The 22,856-nt window shown below is 46.1% G+C and overlaps 3 non-coding genes across 3 annotated transcripts; all 3 read left to right on the forward strand.

The window, feature by feature from the left end:
• Window positions 1-17,072: 17,072 nt before the first annotated feature.
• Trnat-agu (transfer RNA threonine (anticodon AGU)) lies at window positions 17,073-17,146 on the forward strand. Its single transcript has one exon. It is a non-coding gene; the product is annotated as a tRNA-Thr (tRNA).
• Window positions 17,147-18,961: 1,815 nt separating this feature from the next.
• Window positions 18,962-19,035, forward strand: Trnat-agu (transfer RNA threonine (anticodon AGU)). The gene has a single exon. It is a non-coding gene; the product is annotated as a tRNA-Thr (tRNA).
• Window positions 19,036-20,956: 1,921 nt separating this feature from the next.
• Trnat-agu (transfer RNA threonine (anticodon AGU)) lies at window positions 20,957-21,030 on the forward strand. The gene has a single exon. It is a non-coding gene; the product is annotated as a tRNA-Thr (tRNA).
• The last annotated feature ends 1,826 nt before the right edge of the window (window positions 21,031-22,856 follow it).

Raw genomic sequence — 22,856 nt, forward strand, 5'->3', positions numbered from 1 at the left:
TGTATTGCGGCTGCGGAATGTCACGAAGAAGTGGAGGTTAAGAGTTTAAAGGACCTTGCCAAGTTCCAACACCCAATGAAGGTTACGTGTCTTGCTTGCCATCGAATTCACATCCTAGGGCTCTTTCTCCTTCAGCGTTCTCCCACGTACAGTAAATTTTGTGACATGAATGCAGTGACAGAGCATACACGTCCAAAATAATTATCAATGTGGTCGATCTCCTTAGATATCCTTATTATTGCAGACAGTAATCAATTATTGTTAAGTACGGCCCCTTCAACTGGAAAAAGTACGACATCCCGCGCAGTGTCACTGTGCCTCGTAGATACAAAAAGCCCGCGCTTTTGAAATTTGAATAGCTTGTTAGATAATGTGGCGTCTACTCGTTATAATGCTCTAACTCCCAAGTTTATTCCTTAATAACTGCCGTAAAAGTTCTCAATATCATGTACTCCATGAATTTTTTGCATCTAACGTCCTCACAATATAGACATGGTGTCCCAGCAATCATTCACAGGGTTTGTTAAAAAAAAAAAAGACACAATACTTTTATGCGTCTGAATCGAACTGTATGTGGTTAGCAGCAATTAAAAAACACCTCGTATTTTTTAGGTTTTGTAATTATTAGTTTGTATAATTAGTTACAAACTTCTTAATTTATATACCGGGTGTCTCAGCGAACACTAAAAACATTTTAGAGGTTGCCTGTGACAGATAGCACAATTCTAGTTCATGAGTTGGTCTACTCGAAGAGGCGGACATTACTTGCACAAAAAATAGAAATGTATAATCGACTAATTAACAAAACGTCACTAATTAGGTTTCTAACCAATTACCGTATGGCCCATATTGCAATTTACAAATTCTAGCCTTGGAGTTCACTCAGAATGACACCAGTTTCGAGATATTAATTCCCGAACTTTCCGCAGAAATGCATTGTCGTTACAGTTACTTTAGTGCTTTAATGCATAAAACGATGTTTTGTTACGAAAATAACTGGAACCCCAATGCATTTCTCTGCGAAGTTCGGGAATTAATATCTCGAAACTGGTGTCATCCTGAGAATTCATTCTAAGTGGATCCGTCTTGCTAACTCCACGGCTAGAATGTGTAAATTGCCATGTGGGACATTCGTTAATTAGTTAAAAACTTAATTACTAAAATTTTTGTTAATTAGTAGATTATGCATTTCATTTTTGTCTTCAAGTAATGTACGCCTCCTTGCGTGGACCAGCTCATGAACTAGAATTGTGCTATATCTGCCACAGGCAAACTCTAAAAAATTTTAAGGTCTTCGCTGAAACACCCTTATGCACGAAATACTACAGCGCTACGTGTTAGAGAGCCTAGCGTCGAATTCCAATGCCTTGTGGCGCGCTATCCTTAGCTTGACTCTTTTTTCCGCGTTTAACATAAGGCCCGCAAACTACACAAAAAGCAGCACACTTCAGCGATTTCTTCAACTATGAACTTGTTAACGGCGAAAACAGCCTTCTCTAACAGAGACGACCATCATCTTATTTTGGCTTGCCTGCTTTTTTCTCAAATATTTGAGCTCAACAACTACGGGGGAACGGGAAAGAAGCCAGTGGTTACTGGGTTCTTGGTTGAGGTGGGGGATCGTTGTGGTCGTAGAATAATTAGGGGCTGTTCATATATCCACCGAATCAAATCGAATACAAATAGAAAAGCGAATACATAGAAAAGCGACCTTACGGTACCGAACAGAATATCGAATATTTTCAATTTCTAAACAGTTATCAAGTTCATGTGGAATCCATCAAGCAAAAAAGGCGCATCTACGATTTTTGATAGAAAGTACGTGTAAATGTCATTCGCAACTCGACGTTAGGTAAACTGAGAAGCTTGTAAATGAGATACAACTGAAATGTGATCATAGCCAACTGGCGCAACGTGGCACTGACAGTAATTAAACAAAGGTAATGAAGCAATAAGTCTAGTGCGTTGTTTTAACTAAACGTAACAATACAGCACCGCACATAGTTGAGATGGAATCTACGTGCGATGAAATGGACCAATTCTAAATTGAAAGAGCGTAAGTTTGGGCGAGTTGGTATTCTATGTCTTCGCGGTATCAATTTATGCAAAGCAATTTAGAATTGTCTTATACTTTTTAGCGCACGAAAAGGGACGATACACAGATTTACGACGCGGACACAGCGTTACACATAGTGCTGTGTCCGCGTCGTAAATCTGTGTATCGTCCCTTTTCGTGCGCTAAAAAGTATAAGACAATTCTAAATTGCTTTGCATAAATTGATACCGCGAATTCGCAGGCTGCATGTGGTGATTTATGCTTAATTAGCGACTGGACGATATTGCACTGTACAATGGATCTTCTCTACGCGTTGACTCAGAAACTGTTGTCTCTGTGTGGCAACAGACACTTCCCTGCAGCTATATCATTCGGTAGAGCCTGCACTGGGGTGCTATGCAGGGACGCCCGAGTATGGCAAAGTTCAGGATCTCCACGAGCTCTGGCGACCCCCTAAGCTGAATGAACTAATGGTATATACCGAGATCTAAAATTCAACCCTTGGCACGCCTCCAGTCTCATTGGCTTATCTAGATTCACTATTGGGTTGTCATCACTTGGGCATTACCTCAGGGGTGACCGAAGAAGAAGTCACGTGGTCAAACTATTGGCGCCTTTTTTCGTTTGCTTATCGTTCCACCCAATGCATCATTGCCTGCGCAAGTTATAGGAAAAATAGTTTTTCTGGTGGACTTTCTTACGCACTTTATTGTAGCTTATAAGCATTTATCAGAGCCATTTATCATGGATCAGAGAGCAAACGGGGATAGCCGATATTCTAGTCGACATTAAAAGGAAAAAATGGAGCTGGGTAGGCAATGTAATGCGTAGGATGCATGGATAACCGGTGGACCATTAGCGGTACAGAATGGATACCTAGAGAAGGGAAGCGCAATCGAGGATGGCATAAAAATAGGTGGGGTGATGAAGTTAGGATATTTGCAGGCGCAAGGTGGAATCAGCTAGCGCAAGACAGGGGTAATTGGAGATCGCAGGGAGAGGCCTTCGTTCTACAGTGGACATAAATATAGGCTGATGATGGTGATGATAAAGAGTGTGCAAGATGTGCACTGAATGTGCTTCAACATAATTCGCAATTTATTTATTACATTTTGCGTTGGACCGCGAGGGAACGGTGGATAGACAGATAATGTCGGAAAGAGTGGACACGTCCGTGACGCGCCCCAGAAAGGCCTGGCAAGCTGCTTCCGCCGAGTGGGTAGATAACCTTCTAAGACTCCGTGTAATTAATACATTGCACATTGTCTTCAACTTTGCTGCGAAATTCACTCGGAAGTGATTACGCAAAATATTCATTGAGGGTGTGAAGTACGGTGCATGTGTAACTTTAAATAAGTGGTTTAATTTACTCATATTCTTGTCATCCGATTTCGAGAAATTTCACGCTAAATTGATCTAGACCTCTGTGCCGTCCCAGAAGGTATGTTTCGAAATCCCTGATATTGCGTGAAAATACCGGACGCGCGGCAGCAACATGACAATGTACTACACGTAGTTCAAGTCAATTCAAGTCAATTTATTTCAGCATTTCTTTTGTACAAAAACAGAAGAATGCTAGGACAAGCACAAAAAGCTGCTAAGCTTTGTGCTTCCACCTTCATCTCCGCGCTTACGCATGAAAGGCAGTTTTTACCATAGCAAAATTGAGGAGATGGAGACGCAGCTTTTGACATCTAACCGTGGCATATAAATTTAAAAAAAATGTTTTTCAAGTTCGTAACATAACAGAAATTAATAAAAACCACCTTGAAGAGCGATTATCTATATCTTCCGCACAAAAATTAGTAGCCCTTTCCCTGTCGAGGAAATGAGGGTAAGCGAAGCTTGGTCGTGTGCTTCTTCGGTGTTCCTCCGAATGAATTGCACTGACGAGTAGTACGTTGTGCTCGAACCACAACCGGTCACACGCACTGCAACTGGCTCCGAAGTTCTGGTTGAGAAGCTCGCGTTCAAACCTGGCCGTCGCACCGGGGAAGTTGGCGCTAGCGTTGCCGAGGCACGGCCGCTAGATAAAAAAAAAAAAAAAAAAGTGCGGCCTATAAAAAAAAAAGGATAAAAAAAAGGTGCTTTTTTTTATCCAGCGGCCGTGGCCGAGGCGTGCACCACCGTTGTCGGGTTCCTGGAGGGCTCGACGACGCTGACGTTTGGCCTCAACATCGTGCCCCCTCAACTCGGGGTCTGCGGCTTTTCGCTGACGTTTCGCCTGGGCTTCGGAAGCCCTCACGCAAGAATCGGCACGTCGACGACGAGCCCTTTCCCGAGCGCGTTCATTCTGGATGGATTTTCATGACATTTCTTCAAAATGAAATCTATCCGTTACGTAAGACAACGAATGGCTCAGACCCCCGTAAACGCAGCCTCCCCATTACGACGACAGAAGAGAAGTGAAATTCTACGCTGGAATGATTAGCGGCAACGCAGGCAGCTGTAGAAGCAGACGACGAACGCGGGCGAAGTGGCACGAGCGCGTGCCGACCATGTGCACCTGTGCAGATCTGAGAACAGCTGGTTTCTTTAGCGTTACATTGACGGCGCAGGCTAGCGTATACAAGCTTCGCTTGAAAAGATGGCGGTACAGTCACGGTTTTGCGATATTTCGTTGCTAACACTAAGCGGTTGCCTAGCCTTCTTTGTTTGAAACGAGGAAGCGGCCCGGCATGCGCAGAGTGAGCTCGCGTTGACGAACGTGGCTTTATCTCGGCATTTTATTGCCTGCTGTCTTCGCGCGTTCCCCGCCATGTTTGTTCACTGACTGCTGTCGAGCAAACTCCGGAGAGCGAGAAACTCGGGGCATCCTGCATGACGCCCTTGCATCGGTGTTTCTTCCTGTAGGCCACAACAGTTCTTCTTATCAGTCATAATTGATATCCGGCAGAAACAAATATTCGACAACTTTGAATTGTTCATTCTTAGTCGAATATAAATCGAATAGCATAGACTGTTCGATTCGTATTCGAAATTTCGAATATTCCCACAACCCTGAGAATAAAGTATTGAAAATAAGCAAGAATTTGAAACACTGAAATATTTAACATAACATTGAAAGGGTACCTGTGGTACGACCCAGCACTGCGGATAGCGGAAATTTCAGCGTTGACTGTGTTCATTTAATGAAACTGGATTTGAGACAATATGACAATTTTGCGATGGCGAATTAGTGGAGCCCATCAGAAATATGGCAATAACTCATGAGTTCCTCAAGTAATTCATCATTATACTCATCTTTGCACTCACCATAATCATTACCCTATTTAAGTTCCCCGCAGGAGACAGGCCACTGGTGGTGACCTCTAGTTCACATGTGCACTTGTTCCAATTGCAGTATTGTGACCATTCAGCGACCTAGGCAAGTCAACTCGGTAAGAATTCTAAGGCTATAGCACCGGTTTCCAGTCGCCTGTCTCCGAAATCTGGCAGAAAATGCACTGGTGTTACACTTACCAATTTAAACACAAATCCTTCATTTAGCACGGCGGAACAAAACACGGATGTGTGCCGTAGCTGATAAAGCAGCCCATCTCTGGATTCCTATTAAGTTCACGTGCGTCAATGACTGAACGGTGTCAATTTTGCATCTGGAATACAGTATTCAAGATTACTAATAAAACGTTCATAAATATTTGTGTTTTGAGAGCTTCTTAGCGATTCATAATTTGCTATATAGGAGACTTCCATAACACCGACCACCCGTGCTGCGGTCAGGCGACTCTGGTCATCGGCCGCCATTGTGAGACACGGGCAGGCCCTAGCAGCCGTTGTGCTTGCATCACCGCGTTCTTCTATACCTTTTGTGCTATACTGCTGCAGCGTTCTTACTCCGAAATTCCAGATGGCGACCTATACCTGTGCGTTGCTATGCAAGCTGTGTGTATACGTGTACAGCTCCGACCATAAGGTAAACACAAGTGCGCGCAATTCAATATGGCGTTTAATGCCCCGAATTCACCTTGAAATCGACCGAGTGTGGCCGTGCCGACCGTTCGCCTGTATTTTCTCACACTAACTGTGGCAGTCGAGTGCAGCAACATTGATTGACCAGTCGCTTATTAGTAAACGCAACAGAATGTAGCGCGCATATATGCTAGTTATTAGTTTTTCACACTCATGCGCTACAGCACAGTCGCATATTGTCACGTTGTATAGTGACGGCTAAGAACCACAACGGCACAACGAAAGTCGCGAAACTGGTTATTGGGCGAACCTGTCCCCAGCAAGATAAGTAACACTCAGCAGAAAGTGCCTCGACCAGTCGCGCGGCAATTTTGCGTGTATTCGCGGGCTTCTTTTACGCTCGGAAATACGATTTTATGTAGCACGTATTGAGCAACAGAAAGCTGTATCGGGAGTTTTAACAGCGGAGCTGTTTAAGCCAGCCGTAAGTCCGTGACGAGTCGGAAAAAAAATGTCGGCCGATCCATGGCGGTAGTACAGAAGGGGTCCAAGCGCAATGGCACATACCCCTGTGAACTAGCGAAGCTGAGCCTGGCTAAGTCTAGCTAAGCATGGTTAGGACTACTTAAGCTTATTATGTCATCGATAGCCAATCGATAGCCAATCAATAGCTAATCGATAATCGATCAATAATAAATACATTCCGGGAAATGCTTAGGGTGACTTGGTGGTGCTCAGCCTAGCCCTAATACGTGGCCAATACCTTGCGATAGTCAATCGATAGCTAATCGATAATCTATCAATAATGAATAAATTCCGGAAAATGCTGGGGATGACTTGGTAGTACAATTAGTGCCATTGTATGTATTGATGTTACTTTTACTTGAAAACATTACTCATTTAACCTAGCCCAAATACGTGGCCAATACCTTGCGATAGCCAATCAATAGCTAATCGATAATCGATCTATTATCAATAAATGCCGGAAATGCTGGGGATGACTTGGTAGTGCTTAGCCTAACCCAAAAACCAGGACTAGCTAGGTACCCATCGGCTCCGCTGTCTCTTTAGCATTGCGCCTACAGTGCACGCTTTGCTAATTTTTTAAATGCGAATGCATTTCTTAGTCGGGGCATGTCAGGCGTCTGTCGGTGTCCGCGCGCCGGCAGGTGTTATCTCTCCGCTCTCACTCCCTCTCCCATAGCAACGGCTGCGGGCGCGCGCGCTTATCCTCGCCCCTAGCAACCGGAGCCCGTGGTGCGGGCGGAGTAGCGGAGAGTGATGATGATGATGATGATGATTTATTGGCATCCCCTTTGAAACGGGGTGGCGACAAATAGTCACCTAGCCTGCTTGATTTAATCAGGTATACTACACATGTTCTTTATCTCGCATTTTTGTATACCTTTTTCAAAAATTTAGCTTGTACCGCTGCCTATGATTTTAAGAGATCAGGTCGTATCCATCTTTTCCCTGCTTTTTTTCCACCAGTACTCTAATCGTCTCTTGCTGATCTCTACGGCTGATCTGTTTATGTTTCCTTCCACTTTAAACCCAAGCGCTTCTGGGAGTTGCACGTTACCTACGGTTCTCGCTGGGTGGATCCCGTCGCATTCCATTAGGATGTGCTGAGTGGTCTCTGGATCTTTACTGCAGCATACACATGTCTCATCTAGTTCCGAATATTTGTTCCGATATGTTTTCGTCCTTAGGCAACCGGCTCGAGCCTCAAATAGCAAGGCACTGCCCTTTGTGTTATCGTACAGATTTTCCCTTCTAATTTCTTTCTTCTCATTCTTGTAAATCTCCATTGTCCTTTTCGTTTCCATTCTTTGCATCCAATTCACGGTCTCTATTTCTCTCACTTTCTTTCTGATGACCCCTGGTTGTCTATTTACAGTTTCGATTATCCTGTACTTGGTTGCCAACTTCCTTGACCTCTTCCTCCATTCTGTGTCCACGCTTTTCATGTAGAGATACTTGTGCACTTTAGCCGCCCATTTATTTTCATCCATGTTCCTGAGCCTTTCTTCAAAACTAATTTTGCTTTGTGCTTCTCTGACTTCAAAAGAGGCCCAACCCATGTCTCCATGCACTGCCTCATTTGTCGTATTACCGTGTGCTCCCAAAGCCAACCGGCCTACTGATCTTTGGTTAACTTCTAAACCCGCCAATATATCCGATTTTAAGCATATAATGGCATTTGCGAATGTTAGCGCTGGCACCATTACTCCTTTCCAGATTCCACGCACCACCTCATACTTATTGTGGCCCCACAGTGCTCTGTGTTTCATTAATGCTGCATTCCGCTTCCCCTTTATTTTCAGATTATCTTGGTGGTTGCTTGAGTAATTCTTTCCTTCGTTTATGTGTACGCCGAGGTACTTATATTGCTTCACTATGGGTATTACTTGCTGTTGAGTGGAGTGAGTGGAGAGGAGGAGCTCGCTCTGGCGTGTGAGGGCGCTCCCATCGCGGGAACTCGGCGGAGCTCCCGCGTGTGTGGAGAGAGTGTAGGAGAGGGTAGGTGCTGTGCTTCGCCGCTCATTCTCTCGCCGTTCGCTCTCTCTCCTCCCTGCGCCCCACTCTCCCGTTCGCTCGCTCGCACGTATATATAAATGGAGTGAAGCGCGCGCCTCACTCTCGACCGTTCGCTGGCTGGGCGCCTCTCAAGGCGATGGCAGAAGTCGGTGAAGGCGAATGTCTGACGGCAACGGTACTCCTAGCAAGAAGTGTAATACAATCCAACCCGAGCATTACACCTCTCGCTGGAGGTGGCGTCACTGCAGTAGCTTCAACGTCATCATCAACCGGAGGAGAAGAAGCGGAAGACAAGGCTGCGAAGAGCGCGTGATGCCGAACGCAAGCGAGCGAAGCGAGCTGCCGATACCGAACTCCGTGCTCGGGAAGCCGCTGCGAAACGCCAACGCCGAGCCGAAGATCCGGAAATGTGTGCTCGATACGCCGCTGTGAGACGTCAACGGCGAGCCGAGAACGCTGAAGTTCTTGTTTGAGACGCGGCGGAGAAACGTCAACAGGTGCCGATGAATGTGTAAATGAATGGTTTCGGTCCTCGTCTCGTCATTAATTTACGCCATTAAAATTACTATGCCGTGTACTGTCGGCGCAAGAAATGCATTCGCATTTCCTCACGATTCCCTTCGGGGAGGTGGGGGCAATTTTTTTCATCTGGCTTTGCAATCTTTCCATTGACACTTTTAATCTAATTACAACACTTGAGAAGTTGATTAATTAATCAAGACTAATTATGTAGTTAGGCGGAAAGCGAAAAATAATCTGAGTATCTCCAATGCGACGGCAAACAACATTACCTTGGTTCTGTCCAGCTACGTGACATTTGCATACTTTTACATCTTGGTGCATGATAGTTGGGACGCCCCGTATACGTATAGATTGCCCTCCTCAGCTCCGTCACCCGCACCCGCAGCTGTACGTAGGTGTCTGTTGCCGATGGGACGCTCGATCGCCGCTGGCACGCGGCCTCCTAACACGGTGCTCTCCTATTCCTCTGCACTTCTACTTTTTTTTTCTCCGCTATTACTCCCCTCCTCATCATTCTTGTTACAATCTCAAGTTTTCTAAAACGGATCTGTCCCACGCGCAGTGGGAATCCCACGCACTGTGCGAGATCGCCGGCCGCCTTCCAACCATACAAAGTGAGCGAAGTTGCTAAAGAAAGCTGTGGCTTTAAAACACCGACAACCCTTTCTATGAACGTATAAGAAATACCGACAAGCTTTCATGCTAATGAAGTAACAAAAAAAAACGGAATTGAAGACCCCGAAGACTCAATTTTTCAACAAAAAATTAAAAAAATGAAATTGAACAGGAAATTAGCACAGCGAGAGATGTAAAAAATAAGGCAGAACTTATCTCATGATAACTGTCGATAGTAATGCGAGTAGCATTCGAGCGATGTAGCGACGCGCGATATTTCTGAAGTTTGTTTAACACCTGTGCTTGTCATTCTGAGACGTACGTCGCTTTGGTTATGTGCGGTATAATGCGGTATCCTCCCATGATGGTATATAGCACTCGCTTGCCATGTAACGCTTGAGCACGGCGGCATGCCGATGACTGTACTATACGCCGACGCACTAACGACTATTAAATTAGAAGAAAAAAAATGACGTCGATGGAACGACAAAGGCGGCGTATGACGACAACGGCAGGATACCAATGAGATGACCATTCGTAAATGACGATGTTGGTATATAACGACGACGTTGTGACGACACCGATAAATGAAGACAATTGTATGACGACGATGACGGCATGACGAGAGACAGGTGACAAAGATGAAATGATAACAATGGAACGACCGTGACAGCATCATGACGAACGTTTATACAACCTGCTACAAACGTTGGTCATGACCACGAACCTAGTGGTCGGAGCAATTTTTTAACGCGATAGCGTTAAGGGCCCAGTGTCGCAGAAAATCAGGTGTCGGTGTCGGCGGCGTTGTCCGTTAGAGAAAATTATATTTAGGTATAAGTATACGCCACGCCTTGCTATGCGACATGTCGTATATGCGGGTTATATTGCCACATCATTCTATCGCTAAAGTTGCTCATTCTTACATTCTTGACAAAGATTTATTCCTCGGAATGTTGAGAATGACAGCCCACAAACAAATGCAATGAAACAAAACACCGAAAGCGCATGCCTTTTATGTTATATCTTCTCAGACTGAAACATTTAAAGTGCGAAAAATAACACAAACCTGCGAATGATGTAATTTCGTTTTTGGTGCGGCTGCGCACTTCCTCCGGGATCGGCCCATACAAGTGGCCGCGTTTCTACCAGAAAGCTCGCCTTCGTGCATATAGCGTTCGGCGCCAGCGTTTCCCGGTAAACATTACGGTTACATAAGCTGCAGTTGCCGGGAAGCGTGAGAAGCAGTCAGGGATCTTTGAATGCTGTCGCGTGCCACTCTTGAAGGCGTAGCTGAAGCGTCCTCCATTTTTTTATCAACTAATTATTCAGTTTTCTTAAAGAAAACTGGGCCCACTGGGTCGGCGTAAAAGGCGTGACGACAATGACATGACGAGTGTCAGACGACAAATCTGAAACGACAACGATGGAACGACCGTGGCAGCATAAGGACCATGAGCACATACCTAATGGCTCAAGCTGGTAGGCAACTTAATTGGGGCCACTGGGTTGGCTTAAGACTCTAAATAGATGCTAATATATAATTCTAACCACATTCACGTAATAGCAACATATATTTGATTTCGACTGCAACCCTCGTATATTCGCAGGTCCCCCAATTTGAAAAAAAGTTTGGCCCGCGACACGCTTTCTTTTGAAGGCACGGTCATAGGAGACAGAGCGATGCGAGCTGCAGTGACGTCACACACACTTGATGTAAAGCAAATGAAATGTTCACTTATGGTTCACTATAAGATGAGAGTTGTCTGTACAAATTCGAAACGAAGCCACAGGTACTTAGGGTGAAGCCCACTTTCAGTTTTCTTCCTGGTGTTGTTCCCGCCTATTGCTGAAAAAATTCCCGCAAAATATTTTTTTCTTTTTGTTATGCTTTTTCTCGATGTGTTTCGCACACGTACAGAGATAACAAGAATTTTTGGGGGTATTTATATGTACCGTTACTAAAGAGTTAACAAGTGCTCGATAGCGTTATATGCGCGGCCAATGTTTCTTACGGCCCAGTAATGTGCGAGCAGCATGTTAAAGTACGCGATTCAACTAAACGCAACTGAAATTATTAATGCAATTGTGCAAAAGAAACAGCTTTGATCGAGATTGGTTTATGATTCTGCAACGTCGCGCAATTCTGCTGCATTTTTTCACACTTAACGGTGTTTTAATGCAAATTCTGCTGCCTCATGTTGCTAGAATTCAACTTCCTTTCCCAAGTCCTACAAATCGCATTCGAAATGCGCTTAGCTCACTTGCGTAAACGCCCCTCCCCCTTTTCTTTTCAGGTTAGCAATAATACAGCGGTTGTTTATCTAGAACGTATATCTGGTGTTTGCAAAGGAGGAAGCAGAAAATTTTCAATGCGTTCGATCCACATGCCCTCTATATAAGCCCGAAAATTAAAGCGTCCTTCGTAATGTCGATTTAGAGTTCAAGAATGGCAGGTAAGCGGACCAATATCCTCGGCTGCTTGGTTTCTGATGCGTCGCTGTCATCACCTTTCCCGAAGTCCGCTTCGTAAAGAGCACACAATATAATAATTACGCTCCTCAAAACATTTCGCGCTGGCCCATTCAGACAAGTAGTAAAGCGTTTTAGTGACACGCCACGTACAAATGGCTGGTGACAATCTTCTTTCTAGGGTTTTACGTGCCAAAACTAGTTCTGATTATGAGGCACGCCATAGTGGAGGGCTCCGGATTAATTTTGACCATCTGGGGTCAACACACACACACACACACACACACACACACACACACACACACACCCACACACACACACACACACACACACACACACACACACACACACACACACACACACCACACACACACACACACACACACACACACACACACACACACACACACACACACACACACACACACACAACACACACACACACACACACACACACACACACACACACACACACACACACACACACACACACACACACACACACACACACACACACACACACCACACACACACACACACACACACACACACACACACACCACACACACACACACACACACACACACACCACACACACACACACACACACACACACACGTATTCACACGTGGTGACGCGGCCTGACATCGACGAAACCTAACGAGTTTCGTCCATGAGGACCACAGTTGTCAGCCTAACGGCATGTATGGACGGACAGACAGACAGAAGGGACATAGAAGGCAAATCAAATTTCGAACACTTCTGTCAATTAAAAAAAAGATTGTTATATGGATTCCAGGTACAGATCGATGTCTTCTTACTGGGAAAGCACCCCCATGTTATACTCGGAATGGGATAAAAATAACAGTATCTAACGGGTTATCAGAGCGCTCCGCATTGCTACGTGACATTCATACTAGCCTAGCTGGGGGATTACGCCACTAGCTCTCAGAACATGTCAGGCAGGCGCGTAGCCAGGGGGGGGGGGCTGATGGGGCTTCAGCCCCCCCCGAAATTTTTTCGTGCTGGCATGCACCGCCGACCAAAACTACCACCGACGCCGGGAATAATAATAATAATAATAATAATAATAATAATAATAATAATAATAATAATAATAATAATAATAATAATAATAATAATAATAATAATAATTTATTTCCCATGAAAAGAATTGCATGGTTGGGTTCTGAATAAAAAGTTGCACGCAGGCAACTTGACCAGCCCAAAAACCCATCAAAGGCAACAGAGGGCGTCGGGCGCTCACATGTGAGTAAACAGATCGGAAGGTGTCAATTTACAAAAAAAAAAGAAATGTGTATACGAGACAGGTAGTAATACAGTTTAACAATTAGAAAAACAAGTAGTCTGCATTAACAAGCAAATATTGAATTTATACGTTATCAATATAGATTACATATCGAAAGTCTTATTATACGCAAACAGGAAAAAAAAATAGGGGAAAAAAACATAACATAGCACTATATTCAGTGCAGCATAAACTAAAGCAAATAAAGGGGGGAAAAGGCATACAGTATTGCATATGAACAAACTCATTAAACAACAAGGATTAGTTTGACTGAAAGTAGTTGTGCAGGCTGCATAAGTACAGAAGGTTCTCGTAAGGCGAGGTTATTGAGTAAAGTCGGAACTGTATGTCGAAGCATTTGTTGACCATAATTCGTTCTTGACTGCGGAATGTTCCATTGTTCAGGTGTCTTAGTGTCATAGGCTGCGACATGTTCGTGTAGGCGAGCTATGTTCAATCATTCTGCATTCTGTCTACAATGTCTTTTTCACGCTCGAAAGACATTTCGGCACGAACATTGCGTACTCGAGCTGGATTTCGTGGCACCTAGGGTGGATTTCGTGGCACCTGGGGTCACGTAACGCAAGGAGCCCCATCCGAGCACAAACTTTCAAGAGCTTTTCGATAGCCAGCGGGCGCGTTGCGGCATCTCGCAGCGGCCGCGGAATCTATGGAGCCCATGGATTTCAATTCCGAAACTGTATGGGTGTAACGCTCTCAAACTTTTGACGCGAAAGGTGCACTGACATTTCCAAAGGCGTGCTTTAAAAGATTTTCAATTCTGGAACTTTATGGGGTTAATGCTGTTATAAACTTGGACCAACATGCGTGCACTGGAGCCCTCGTGTCCAAGCCGTTCCAGAAATTAAAGCACGCGCTCGCAATCTTCCACACACACGAAAATACTAAATATTACCGTGACTGTGAGCTAGCAGATGATAATTTTGTCCAAACATTTTCAGGACACGTGCCCAATGTAATCGATCAGCTGGACCAGGGCAGGCCAAGTAAAATTTGAGAAAACAGGAGAAAGGAAATGGCCTATTATTGAGGAAATTGTTTTTGCGGGCTACAAGGTCTGGCTCTCGTTGGCCACAGGGACAGTGGCCCTATGGATTTAAGCATAGGCCCCGCTGAAAATACAGGTATTTTCAGAGCGCTTCTTCGCATGCGAGCTGATTGTGGAGATACATATCTGAAGAACCATTTGGAAAGTTGCCCCAGTAGTGCCTCGTATTTAAGCCCAGATGCAAAAAACTAAATTATAAAAATTTGCGGCGAAATTATCAAAGAAAGCCTAGTTGCAAAAGCAAGCTGCTTCTCCATACTTCCTGACGAAACGACGGACATCGCTGGAATCGAACAGCCTACTGTTTGTGCAAGGTACCTAAACAAGGATGCCAACGACATCGAGGGAGTGTTTTAGGTTTTAGCACCGGAATAGATGCTCTCCCTCATTGCCACTGCAGGTTCTATGTAAATGTGTACAAACTGTTCCAGATTCTAGTCACCCTTCCAGTGACCACTGCCAGCGCAGAGAGAATATTTTTTAACAAGCGTTTACTAAAAAACTACTTGCGCTCTAGGATGTCTGTGGAACGCATGGTTAGACTGGTGCCTCTATACACCCACAGAGACGTCGGCATCAACGTGTCCGAAGTCATTGACCGCTTCGCTCAACTTCCCCGCCGAGAGAAGTTTGTCCTTTAGATACCCAGAGGGGTCTACTCGACCAGGCCCGGCGAGCAGCTCTGGCCAGTGGAGTCTCGGAATAGGGACCCACCCACCCGCTCCCAACACCCCTTTCCTGTCCAATCAATAAAATGTTATTCTCTCTCTCCTTTAGATAGCGAAGCCGCAAAAATCAATGCAAGTAAAAAGCTCTGTTCCTTCACGTCCATAAGCTCGTAATTATAAAAACGTATAACTGTTCGTTAGCTTTTAAAACCGCAGAAATTTTAGCCGTTTATTCTAGCAGTTAGCATCATGATCAAAATTATCATGCGAATACAGAAATTACGAGGACATCAGTAACCAATTTTGACCGACCTTGCTCATTGAAAGCCCGGCCCAGGCTGCGTTTGCCAAAAACGCACTCGGATATTGGGTAGTAACTTGCCGTATCATCTGTGGCTTTCGTTTGTCCTTTTCTTTCCTTTTTAGCTACCTGCTTTTATTTCTTTTTTGAAACGAAGCAAAACCCTCCTTTAATTTTGGGTGCATGATAATTGTTGCCGCTGTGCAGGCTGGTAAATTACACATTTTTGTACCGATTTCTGCATTATTCCTCTATTATTCTACCTGTATGGTGCTGTCGCGACCACTGCATGGCCCGAGTACATATCACGATTTCTGCGATCATAGTTTTGTTCTTGCCGAGATCATCTGTCTTTCTGTGCGCAAAGTTTACTATCTCTGACTCCGCAACGTGTTTATTTGTCTTGTTTGACGCATAATATACAGTGACGTTTGCTTAAATACGTAGATTTATTGGAGACTTAGACGTATATTTAAATATTTTGTTGCGAGGTTTTGTGTATACAAGCAGTGAACTTTGTTTCCAGCGACTCGTTTTTGCCCTTTAGCGAGTTGTATCTTCGCATTTGTATATTCCATTCTATCTTCGCATTTCTAATGTATATTTTGCAGAACTCCTACTTTTATGTGACTTCCACAGATAGGAAGATGAGAGGATTGCCCTTCGGACGGCTTTGGGGCACTTAGACGACAGGCCTTTTACGGAGGAAAAGATCTTGGGCGCGTGGCCTCGTGCGTCTGCTATGTGCAGGGCTACAAAGGCGCTGCTGTGCTTTTTGAAGTGCGCAAGCCTGTATGACCGCCTGTGTCGAAACTCAGCGATGAACGCTTAACTGTAAATGTGCAACGTGTGAACTGTGAACTTCTCTCTTCCTCCTCTTTCAATCCCTTCTCCCCCTTCCCCCGTGCAGGGTAGCCTATCGGGCTCAGCATGGTTAACCTCCCTGCCTTTCCCTTATGACTTCTCTCTCTCTTTTCTACTTTTTATTTGTACTCACTGTTGCCAGTATAATCTCGGTGTAATTACAATACACGACCGGTAACAGCTGCTCCTGCGTAATCTATTGCAACGAGGGACAGCGTCATTGAGGTTTTTTCCTGGCCGTTGCATATGTGCAAAAATGTAAACAAGGTTCTTGAATGACGAAGATTCATCAAAATATTTGCCCTCAACTTATTCATTTCATGGCCTTTACGTTCTTCATATCAGCTGTATACACTGCTTTGCTGGTTTTGAACTGATATAGTTCTAATGTCCGTGTGATATTTTCTTTCCTTATTAAATAGACAAAAAAAAAACGCGGCCGCATTGATATCAGTTATTTCTACCAGAATTTTTAGGACATATTCTTTTATGAAAAAATACTTATTTTACTTGACAGTGCGTAGCGTTCAATAATTAGTTTGCAGCATCTAATATACAATGGCATTGGCAATGCAGCTATTATTCATCTATATGATCCCTCGACAACTTCTATAAGGAGGAGGCCGCGCTGCAACCTGAGCCCCCCCCCCCCCCCCCCCCCCCGAACAAAATTTCTGGCTACGCCACTGATGTCAGGCACCGAAACTGGGTCATCGTAATGAGTTCTTGCAACGGCGGTCGTCGGCGCCGTGGCTTAGTTGGTTAAAGCGCCTGTCTAGTAAACAGGAGATCGTGAGTTCGAATCTCACCGGTGCCTTTTGTCATATTTCTCTTTTTTGTCACATGCCTTTAATTTCTACGGAACATTTTACTTGCACCTGCATTCCAACCGGCCACGAGATATTATCGCTCTGTCTTTAACATTATGAGGGTGACATGACTTCTCAATTACGTGCAATGACGTTTTTGACTCGGAAAGAGCTAGTGTCTCGAGAGAAAAAGCAAAAACAAAAAATTGGCCTCATAGCTGCTTGCTTCGCTGCAAATGACGTCGAAAGACGAAAGTCTTCTGCCACCCCTGGTACGTAGCACACTCTCTTCTTCCCCCTCCCACCCCTCATGCTGTTCCCCTCCCCTCTCACTCCTCCCATAATGGATGCAATTAAGGTTTTGCTGAATTCAACTCAAATTTCCCGCGTTCTTTCTGCTCTCACGCCATCTGTTGGGACCTTTTATTACTTGCAAAGGAAATGGTTATGCGCAAACTAGACACGGACAAGCGCAAACTTTCAACTGACTTTATCTAGAGACGGACGAGCGCAAAATTTCAACTGACTTTATCTTTTTCTACGTTGTCAATATATACTCGCAATGTCGTGTGTACAACAGCGGTGATCACATGACACACTTCAAAGATTACAACAAGCCGCGCAAGAACATCATCTCAGTTTCCATCAAAGAAATTGATGTATATCACTTATACAGGTATATCCTTTTGACGAAATATAAAAAGCTTCCGTCAATAGGAGATGCCTGTTTCTCTTCTCTCTCTCTCTCGCGCACACACACACACACACACACACACACACACACACACACACACACACACACACACACACACACACACACACACACACACACACACACACACACATGGACGCACGCGCAGAAATCACACTCACACGCACAGTCACGCACACATATTCAAGCACGCGCACACGAGCACGCACGCACACACGCACAGACACGCTCACACAAACACAGCCGCACGCGTGCACCCACACACGTGGTGAGGTGGCCTGACATCCTGGAAACTTGTCGTTAGGTGTCGTCGATGACGACCACAGTTGTCAGCCTCACGGCATGTATGGACGGACGGACAGACGGAAGGGACATATACAAGGCAAATCGTATTTCGAGCACTTCTGTCAATTTAAGAAAATTTGTTATCTGGATTCCAGGTACAGATCGATGTCTTCTTACTGGAAAGGACCCCCATGTTATGCTTGGAATGGCACAAAAATTACTCCATCTCCCGCCAAAAGGAACCACGTGTGGATGCAAAGCAGCGGGGAGATGGTTAGCTTGAGCGGGAGATGGTTTCCCGGCAGCGGCCCGAGGGCTCATCGCGGTGCTGCACAGGAGAGAGAATGAAGCGCGCGCGCTCCGTCATTTTCATACGCGGAACTACCGTGGCTCCCCCAGCGGAGTATGCAGCTGTCGCACCACCTGTCGTGCGCGCCGCTCCGGATTCCTAGAGGAGAGAAAAGGAGGAGCGTAGGAGAGGATAGAGAAGGGGAGGGGACGCGCATGTGTGGGACGCGGGCGCCGCTCCGTACAGTAGAGAATTCCTAGATGAGAGAAAGGGGGGAGCGTAGGAGATGAGAGAGAGGGGGAGGGGACGCGCATGCGCTGGGTGGGGTGGTGTGGGACGCTGCGGGAAGGAAGGACAAAGCCACCGCCATAAGCTGCTTCGCATCTCAAATACAAGCATCTAACGGGTCATCAGAGAGCGCCGCATTGCTACGTGACATTCATACAAGCCTAGCTGGGGGATTACGCCACTAGCTCTCAGAACATGTCAGGCACCGAAACCGGGTCATCGTAATGAGTTCTTGCAACGGCAGTGGTCGGCGCCGTGGCTTAGTTGGTTAAAGCGCCTGTCTAGTAAACAGGAGATCGTGAGTTCGAATCTCACCGGTGCCTTCTGTCATATTTCCCTTGTTTTGTCACATGCGTTTAATTTCTACGGAACATTTTACTTGCACCTGCATTCCAACCGGCCACGAGATATTATCGGTCTGTCTTTAACATTATGAGGGTGACATGACTTCTCAATTACGTGCAATGACGTTTTTGACACGGAAAGAGCTAGTGTCTCGAGAGAAAAAGCAAAAACAAAAAATTGGCCTCATAGCTGCTTGCTTCGCTGCAAATGACGTCGAAAGACGAAAGTCTTCTGCCACCCCTGGTACGTAGCACACTCTCTTCTTCCCCCTCCCACCCCTCATGCTGTTCCCCTCCCCTCTCAATCCTCCCATGATGGATGCAATTAAGGTTTTGCTGAATTCAACTCAAATTTCCCGCGTTCTTTCTGCTCTCACGCCATCTGTTGGGACCTTTTATTACTTGCAAAGGAAATGGTTATGCGCAAACTAGACACGGACAAGCGCAAACTTTCAACTGACTTTATCTAGAGACAGACGAGCGCAAAATTTCAACTGACTTTATCTTTTTCTACGTTGTCAATATATACCCGCAATGTCGTGTGTACAACAGCGGTGATCACATGACACACTTCAAAGATTACAACAAGCCGCGCAAGAACATCATCTCAGTTTCCATCAAAGAAATTGATGTATATCACTTATACAGGTATATCCTTTTGACGAAATATAAAAAGCTTCCGTCAATAGGAGATGCCTGTTTCTCTTCTCTCTCTCTCGCGCGCGCGCACACACACACACACACACACACACACACACACACACACACACACACACACACACACACACACACACACACACACACACACACACACACACACACACACACATGGAAGCACGCGCAGAAATCACACTCACACGCACAGTCACGCACACATATTCAAGCACGCGCACACGAGCACGCACGCACACACGCACAGACACGCTCACACAAACACAGCCGCACGCGTGCACCCACACACGTGGTGAGGTGGCCTGACATCCTGGAAACTTGTCGTTAGGTGTCGTCGATGACGACCACAGTTGTCAGCCTCACGGCATGTATGGACGGACGGACAGACGGAAGGGACATATACAAGGCAAATCGTATTTCGAGCACTTCTGTCAATTTAAGAAAATTTGTTATCTGGATTCCAGGTACAGATCGATGTCTTCTTACTGGAAAGGACCCCCATGTTATACTTGGAATGGCACAAAAATTACTCCATCTCCCGCCAAAAGGAACCACGTGTGGATGCAAAGCAGCGGGGAGATGGTTAGCTTGAGCGGGAGATGGTTTCCCGGCAGCGGCCCGAGGGCTCATCGCGGTGCTGCACAGGAGAGAGAATGAAGCGCGCGCGCTCCGTCATTTCCATTTGGCGCTGAGCCGTGCTCCCTCAAGGGCTGCAGAAGATAGCGTCAACCTTTCCCTTTCCTCAAGAACCACTTATCATCATCATCATTTTCATACGCGGAACTACCGTGGCTCCCCCAGCGGAGTATGTAGCTGTCGCACCACCTGTCGTGCGCGCCGCTCCGGATTCCTAGAGGAGAGAAAAGGAGGAGCGTAGGAGAGGATAGAGAAGGGGAGGGGACGCGCATGTGTGGGACGCGGGCGCCGCTCCGTACAGTAGAGAATTCCTAGAGGAGAGAAAGGGGGGAGCGTAGGAGATGAGAGAGAGGGGGAGGGGACGCGCATGCGCTGGGTGGGGTGGTGTGGGACGCTGCGGGAAGGAAGGACAAAGCCACCGCCATAAGCTGCTTCGCATCTCAAATACAAGCATCTAACGGGTCATCAGAGAGCGCCGCATTGCTACGTGACATTCATACAAGCCTAGCTGGGGGATTACGCCACTAGCTCTCAGAACATGTCAGGCACCGAAACCGGGTCATCGTAATGAGTTCTTGCAACGGCAGTGGTCGGCGCCGTGGCTTAGTTGGTTAAAGCGCCTGTCTAGTAAACAGGAGATCGTGAGTTCGAATCTCACCGGTGCCTTCTGTCATATTTCCCTTGTTTTGTCACATGCGTTTAATTTCTACGGAACATTTTACTTGCACCTGCATTCCAACCGGCCACGAGATATTATCGGTCTGTCTTTAACATTATGAGGGTGACATGACTTCTCAATTACGTGCAATGACGTTTTTGACACGGAAAGAGCTAGTGTCTCGAGAGAAAAAGCAAAAACAAAAAATTGGCCTCATAGCTGCTTGCTTCGCTGCAAATGACGTCGAAAGACGAAAGTCTTCTGCCACCCCTGGTACGTAGCACACTCTCTTCTTCCCCCTCCCACCCCTCATGCTGTTCCCCTCCCCTCTCACTCCTCCCATGATGGATGCAATTAAGGTTTTGCTGAATTCAACTCAAATTTCCCGCGTTCTTTCTGCTCTCACGCCATCTGTTGGGACCTTTTATTACTTGCAAAGGAAATGGTTATGCGCAAACTAGACACGGACAAGCGCAAACTTTCAACTGACTTTATCTAGAGACAGACGAGCGCAAAATTTCAACTGACTTTATCTTTTTCTACGTTGTCAATATATACCCGCAATGTCGTGTGTACAACAGCGGTGATCACATGACACACTTCAAAGATTACAACAAGCCGCGCAAGAACATCATCTCAGTTTCCATCAAAGAAATTGATGTATATCACTTATACAGGTATATCCTTTTGACGAAATATAAAAAGCTTCCGTCAATAGGAGATGCCTGTTTCTCTTCTCTCTCTCGCGCACACACACACACACACACACACACACACACACACACACACACACACACACACACACACACACACACACACACACACACACACACACACACACACACACACACACACACACACACACACACACACACACACACACACACACACACACACACATGGAAGCACGCGCAGAAATCACACTCACACGCACACATATTCAAGCACGCGCACACGAGCACGCACGCACACACGCACAGACACGCTCACACAAACACAGCCGCACGCGTGCACCCACACACGTGGTGAGGTGGCCTGACATCCTGGAAACTTGTCGTTAGGTGTCGTCGATGACGACCACAGTTGTCAGCCTTACGGCATGTATGGACGGACGGACAGACGGAAGGGACATATACAAGGCAAATCGTATTTCGAGCACTTCTGTCAATTTAAGAAAATTTGTTATCTGGATTCCAGGTACAGATCGATGTCTTCTTACTGGAAAGGACCCCCATGTTATACTTGGAATGGCACAAAAATTACTCCATCTCCCGCCAAAAGGAACCACGTGTGGATGCAAAGCAGCGGGGAGATGGTTAGCTTGAGCGGGAGATGGTTTCCCGGCAGCGGCCCGAGGGCTCATCGCGGTGCTGCACAGGAGAGAGAATGAAGCGCGCGCGCTCCGTCATTTTCATACGCGGAACTACCGTGGCTCCCCCAGCGGAGTATGCAGCTGTCGCACCACCTGTCGTGCGCGCCGCTCCGGATTCCTAGAGGAGAGAAAAGGAGGAGCGTAGGAGAGGATAGAGAAGGGGAGGGGACGCGCATGTGTGGGACGCGGGCGCCGCTCCGTACAGTAGAGAATTCCTAGAGGAGAGAAAGGGGGGAGCGTAGGAGATGAGAGAGAGGGGGAGGGGACGCGCATGCGCTGGGTGGGGTGGTGTGGGACGCTGCGGGAAGGAAGGACAAAGCCACCGCCATAAGCTGCTTCGCATCTCAAATACAAGCATCTAACGGGTCATCAGAGAGCGCCGCATTGCTACGTGGCATTCATACAAGCCTAGCTGGGGGATTACGCCACTAGCTCTCAGAACATGTCAGGCACCGAAACCGG

Source organism: Dermacentor silvarum, chromosome 8 (assembly GCF_013339745.2).
Source record: "Dermacentor silvarum isolate Dsil-2018 chromosome 8, BIME_Dsil_1.4, whole genome shotgun sequence".
Lineage (NCBI taxonomy): Eukaryota > Metazoa > Arthropoda > Arachnida > Ixodida > Ixodidae > Dermacentor > Dermacentor silvarum.